The sequence below is a fragment of the Mobula hypostoma genome, chromosome 19 (assembly GCF_963921235.1).
Source record: "Mobula hypostoma chromosome 19, sMobHyp1.1, whole genome shotgun sequence".
Lineage (NCBI taxonomy): Eukaryota > Metazoa > Chordata > Chondrichthyes > Myliobatiformes > Myliobatidae > Mobula > Mobula hypostoma.
Genome location: NC_086115.1, coordinates 39,060,144 through 39,066,682, shown reverse-complemented (window position 1 = coordinate 39,066,682; position 6,539 = coordinate 39,060,144).

The following is a 6,539-nucleotide window of genomic DNA, read 5'->3' as shown; positions in this document are numbered from 1 at the left end:
GCCAAATTTTCACAAACATCTAAGGAAGAAGAGGAATTACTGTGCTTTCTTCATAATTGCACAAACATGCTGCGCCCAGGGCAGATCCTCTGAAATGAGAACACTGAAGAATTTAAAGTTGCTCTCAACCTCTCTTCTTCGGATCCTCCAATGAAAACTTCCTCATGGATCTCCAGTTTCCTCTTCCTGAAGTCAATAATCAGCTCCTTGTTCTTATTAACATTGAGTAAGAGGTTGTTGTTGTGGCACCTATATGCTGATCTGTTACCATCTTTTACAAGATGGTACCAGTGGACCATGGTGACATTCTGCGGACTATGTACAAAAATTCTAAATATACCTCTTTTTAAAATTACTCCATATTAACTCTATTCAAACAAACAAATAACTATATACTTTTCATTCAAAAAAAAATGATCGACTCCTGTCCATCTTTTAGACAGAAAAATCTAAACAAGATCCATCCTCTGAACTGGTTAATTAAATTACCAATGAAATGTTGTGCAATAAATACTGTATTGCAAACTATTCATAAAGAGTCCTTAAAGGAAGTGGCCATTGCCATAATTATGTAAATCTTAATTTTGTCTCACATTAAACTATAATCTAAGATATTATCTGGAAAATGTTGTTCCCAACCTACAAAATCACACTATCATCTTTATAAAGATCATTATTTATTTGTTTGATTACCCAGTCACTCCAAGTCAGAGGATGCACTTATGGAATAAATAGGTTATTATCTACCAAACACAATTCATATTTATTCAAGGTCAGCTCAAATCAGATCTGACAGTAGGTCTGCAGACAAGGGGTTGTTACAGTGGGGATGAGACATCAACGTTCTTCTCTGAGCCAAAATCCACCCTTAATTAAGCTTAATAAACTATATATTAATTGTCTTTTTCCTTCAACTTTATCCTTCTTTCTCATTCTTCTTCTAATAAGTACAGAACTTTCTCACTTCACACATTTTAAAGTTAGCCTTTAACAACGTTGCAGAATCTTATTAAATACAGGGTGGACACATTTTGTATTGATATCCTGACATCAAAATGGTAGAGAGAATTTTTTAGGTAAACATCCTAGTAACCTGTAGAACCATTTTAGGACCATAGTTCATCAGGAAAATCTATAGGAGACACATCAGACAAAACTGCAAATAACTTTTCAAACCATATTACACAATCATCGTTTTCCTTTAGAAATATTTGTTATGATACTAGCAGTTCAGGATATCTTACACAACATTCCATCCTTATATACATTCTCTTGAAATTTTAAATTGTTCTCTGAACCATACCCTCTAAGAGACAGGAAAATAATTCAATAATAATGAGAATACTATATTAGAAAGGAGAAAAATCTTACCTACAGAAAGTCAAATGAGTGTTAGGAATTTAAAAAAGCAAAGATTGTTCACAACATTCAAAATATAATGAAAGATCATCAAACTAAAACATTGACTCTGCTCCTTTCTCCCCACAGAGGCTGCCTGACCTACTCAAGCATTTTCTGTTGTTATGCCTGTTTAATGTATTTCTGTGTTGCTTTATAACAGTTACCATGGCTTAATCAGATTTATAAGCATTTTTGTAAAAATAGCAAAACTCAGTGCATTAACATGAAATGTTAAATATACCTCTTCAGATCTGCTAAGTATGACTAGAGGTTTCAGTTTTATTTCAGTTTAACAGCATTTTCATTTTCTCTAACATAAAGGTCTAGTCTCTATGTTGTTTACTTTGGCAAATGCTTGGTTTGATTCAGAAGCTCCTAATGGGTTATTGTTCTCCAGGAATTTATTGTTGAACTGTACTGCTCTCACGCTGTAGGGCTACTGGTGCAACTGCCAGTGAGTTCACATTTGCTTCTATCAATCAAGCCTTTGTGCTTGTCTTGTTAAGATGGTGGCCATTCCTCTGGTGTAAGACAGGATCCTCTATCATGAGTTCATTCAATCAATGGTGTGATCCACCACATCTGGAAGACAATTGTGACTACACCTGGCTTTGATCTGATGTAAACCTTCTTGCTAATTGAACTCCAAAACATAGAAAGTTATTGGTACTTCTGTAATAGTACTATATATTTCTTCTTTTGGCCACCTCCTGTTGTCTTCCTATTTTTTGCACCTGGTCTTTCAGCCTTTTGTGTTTTTTTTTGGGAGTAGATTTCAAGTTTGTCTTTGCCTTTGTCTCTGCACGTGTTTGGGATATTTCAGAAGACTAGGATGCTCACATAGGCCTTGATTGTGATGATTTAGCAATCCCTGGGCCAACTTCTAAGTGTTCTTTAATTTTCATAACACTATGGTAATGTGATTCCTTTGTTGATTGATCGATGAGCAGGTTCTCAGAACAAGGCAAGGTTGTCTGCCATAAACTGAGGTCATTTATCTAACATCAGTATCAAAGTGATGTTGTATCCAATGAACATAAGTACATATGAACATGCAAACAAACATTCAACTTAAAAGTGGTTGATACTTACCCACTCGGTCCTTCTGTGCCTTTAATAAGATCACAGCTGACTTGATTATAACCTGAACTTCACATTTCCATCCACCTGCAGTGATAACACACCATATTTGAATATTTTTAAAGAAAAATACTATTGCTTTCAAAATATTTAAAGACTTCCTTTAAGGACGAGATTTTCATAAACTCACAACTTGCTGAGAGAAAAATAACTCTAAGCACTGAAGTGCTGAAAATTTTTAGTGATCATGAAAAATTATCAGCCTGAGCATTAACGCTGATGGTCTTTCAACAGATGTTGTCTGACCCGCTGTGCTTTCAGTTCTTTATTCAAATTTTCCAGCACTATTCTGCTTTTAGTTCTTTAAGTGAAATGACAGCCAATAATATAAATGTTTTTTCCAGGAGTAAAAATCCATTATCTCTTATACATGTTATCATTAATTAGAGCATACCATTATCTAGTGGCATGCTTGTGTGCTTCTATTTGTTTTCTTTTCTCCTGACTAGCTGTGGCAAAATAGGATTAGATGGATTTTGTTTTAAATGAGGCCACTACAAAACACCAAAACTGCAAGCTCTAAATCAACACTGCACTAAGGCAAATCAAGTTCCTGAGAATAAAAGCATTTTATTCAATTCAATTCAATACAAAAAACTTTATTGTCATTCTAACCGTACATCAGCTCTGCAGGGCAGAATGAGGCTGCGTTTCCCAGGAGCAGTGCAATCATAACATAACAAACGCAACACTAAATAATAAACATAACAATAAATAGTAAAACACAACAGCCACATGTCAGTTAAAATCAAGTTATGTGTTCAGTGCAAGTTATAATTGTCCAAAGCAGAGTCAGGTAGAGCAGCTATTTAGCAGTCTGACTGCCTGTGGGAGGAAACTGTTTAGTAGCCTTGTGGTTTTAGTTTTGATGCTCCTGTAACGTTTGCCTGATGGCAGAAGAACAAACAGTTCATGTAGAGCGTGTGAGAGGTCTTTAACGATGTATCGTGTCTTCTGGAGGCATCGACTCTGAGAGAGATCTTGGACAGAAGGTAGGGAGACCCCAATAACCTTCTCTGCTCCCCTAACCACCCTCTGCAAGGCTTTTTTGTCAATAGCACTGCAGCTGAAGTTCTACTACTATCAATTCCAAAGCACATGTGACTTATATTAGGGAAACATACTTCATGTTCTGGATTGCAATTTGCTTTAAAGGGTATTACATCTGCTGTGCATTGTTTTATGTTCTTCCTAAGAAATCAACTAATTTCCTAAAAACTAATTGATTTTCATTACTATTAGGCAAAATGTTACCTTGAAGTGTCCTATAAAGGAAGGAGGATTATTTTGTAGTAGAAGAGAAAAAAATGGTTGAACTATGCTATTTAAGTGAACTATCAAATGTACCATTTTCTAACCAAAATTGTCAAACTCAAGTGTGTCGTAACTTCTTCCATAACACCACCTTCATTTGAATTTCCAGCATTATAAACCCACAGAACTCCTGGTGATTGGGTGTCAGGCTGTAGTTAAATGAAAAAAAATAGTATTACTGCATGATTTTAATTAATAACAAGCATTCTGATTTATGAGAAAACAAATATTGGGTCAGGTGGGAGACAAAACAGAAGTGGGAAAAAAAGCAGAAAATAAATTCATCTCACCTTAGATCCAGTTACTTCAGAGTGGGACTTTTCACCCAGGTACCCTACCTCCCTCTAAAAATAACACCTTGGACCTAATTGGAATTGTTTTTAGACTAAACAATGAATAATATTCATTATGCTGCCTTAGGATCAGTAAAGAAATAGCCAAGATCCTGTACTGAGCCTTCCAAATCATGCAGGCAGACTCGTAAGAAAGTAAAATAGAAACAGCTGGATATGTTTAATGGCAGCATGTGCAGAGAGAGAAAGTTAACAATGACCTTCCATCAGAACTGATAAATTTATCCCTTCTTGGAATATTCTTAGAATATTCTTGAAATATTCCCATTCTTAGAATATGAAATATAGAAGCAAAAATAGGCCATATGAGCTGTCAAGCTTGCATTGCCATTCAACCTGCCAAGACTGATTCTTATTCATTCTATCAGAGAACACAACAAAATTATTTGCTAACATAGTTGATCTATATGGAGAAAACAAAGGGGTGGAGATACTCAGCAGCTCAGGCAGCATCTGTAGAAAGAGAAACACAATTAACATTTCACGTTAAAAAACCTTCATAAGAAGCAGCTGCGTTACAAAATCCCAAGAGCAAAGGGAAATATCTCCATTATCCTAACGCAATCTGAACTTTATATGACTCCAGTTCAACAACAGCATTATTGGCTCTCAGATGCTCTCGAAAATCACTCACATCATGGCTAATAGCCCTGGCAGTAATGTCCCTGTAACACAATCTTTTAAAAAAAATCTGAATCTGGAGTAAGAAAAAGAGAATACCATATTATTGTGTTATCCACCTTCATGTTTTGAGCATATTTATTGACTGCTTTAATGACATTAAATGAAGTGATGAAAATACAGATATGGACACTGTTTCAACATTGTTAGCTGTTATGCTTTCTTTACAGTGGGTAGGCATCTGTCTTTGGACACATAAAATATGATGTAGTTGGTGGAAAGTTAGGGCTTAAGATGAGGCTAGAGAAGGCATTGTGGTCAGAGTTACAGAAAGGGTTAACATGGAGGAGACTGACAGGCAAAGCCCTCCCCACCATTGAGTACATTTACATGGAGCATTGCCACAAAAAAAGTAGCATCCATCATCAAAGGACCCCCACCACCCAGGTCATGCCCTATTCTTGCTACTACCATCAAGCAAGATATACATAAGCCTTAGGTCCCACACAACCAGCTTCAGGAACAGTTATTACCCTACGCTCATCAGTGTCCTGAACCAATGCATGCACCACTACTCTGAACTGATTCCAAAAACCGAAGATTCACTTTCAAGGGATCTTTATGGTTCATTTCCTCAGTATTATTTTTTACTTGCACAGAATGTCTTCATTTGCATGTTGATGTCTGTTAGTCTTTGTCTATTTATGTGTGCTATTCCATAAAATTCTACTGTATGTCTTTCTTCCTGTAAATCTCAACGTAGTATATGGTAATATTGATAATAAATTTACTTTGAACTTTGAGAATGTAATCCAGGGAAAGATAATGTAAACTCTGGATAGGAAGGTAGGCAAGGTATGCCCGTACCATATAGTACCTTCAAAGTATTCACTGCCCCTCCATCTGCTGACTCCTCTCACTCAGTCCAAATTGTACATAGCTGTCAACCTGATGCTTTTGGGCCATAAAAAGAAATGTATTGATTGAGTTGTATGCCCAGGGTGCTGAGGAATCGAGCTGCTGGCACTCTATATGCGCAAGTCCTTTCCTAAACCTGAAATGAAGTATCCAAAATAGTAAATGATATGCAGTAGGATTTGATTTTTTCTCACAAAAGTGAAGAACTAATATTGAGTTAGTATGACAGGCATTCTGAATCTTTTGCATCTGTGAAATAAAGTTCACTGGATCTTTGCAACAATTTAACAATTAGTGATAAGTTGCTGCTTTATTAATCAAATGATATCAACCCAGATTGCCTTTATAAACAATTGGTTGAGTCTTATTGATGAGAATGTCTCCACCCTTACTTATCTTTAATCAATTAGCCCTTATAAGTCATAAATTTTTAATTGGTTTTGCATATTTTAGGAAATATCCAACTAAATTGCCAAATTAAATTCGCTGTAATCTCCATTAGTTATAAACTGATGACATCTAAGTCACCACTGCCTCCAGTTCTCAGACATACCAGTCAACAGCAGATGCATCGTCAGAAAATACCTCAATACAGCCCAGCTCACTTGATCATAGAGGTCCCGTCCCTGAGGTAGAAGACTCAGGTCACAGGGCAGGGTGAAGCAGCTGACTACTATTATTTATAGAGTCCACCTGTTTTGCTTTACAGCTTATTGAATTGACTCTCAGTTATGTGTAAGGAAACATGACTGTGGTTTACCTAATATATGTTATTCTTGAAATCCTGTTATT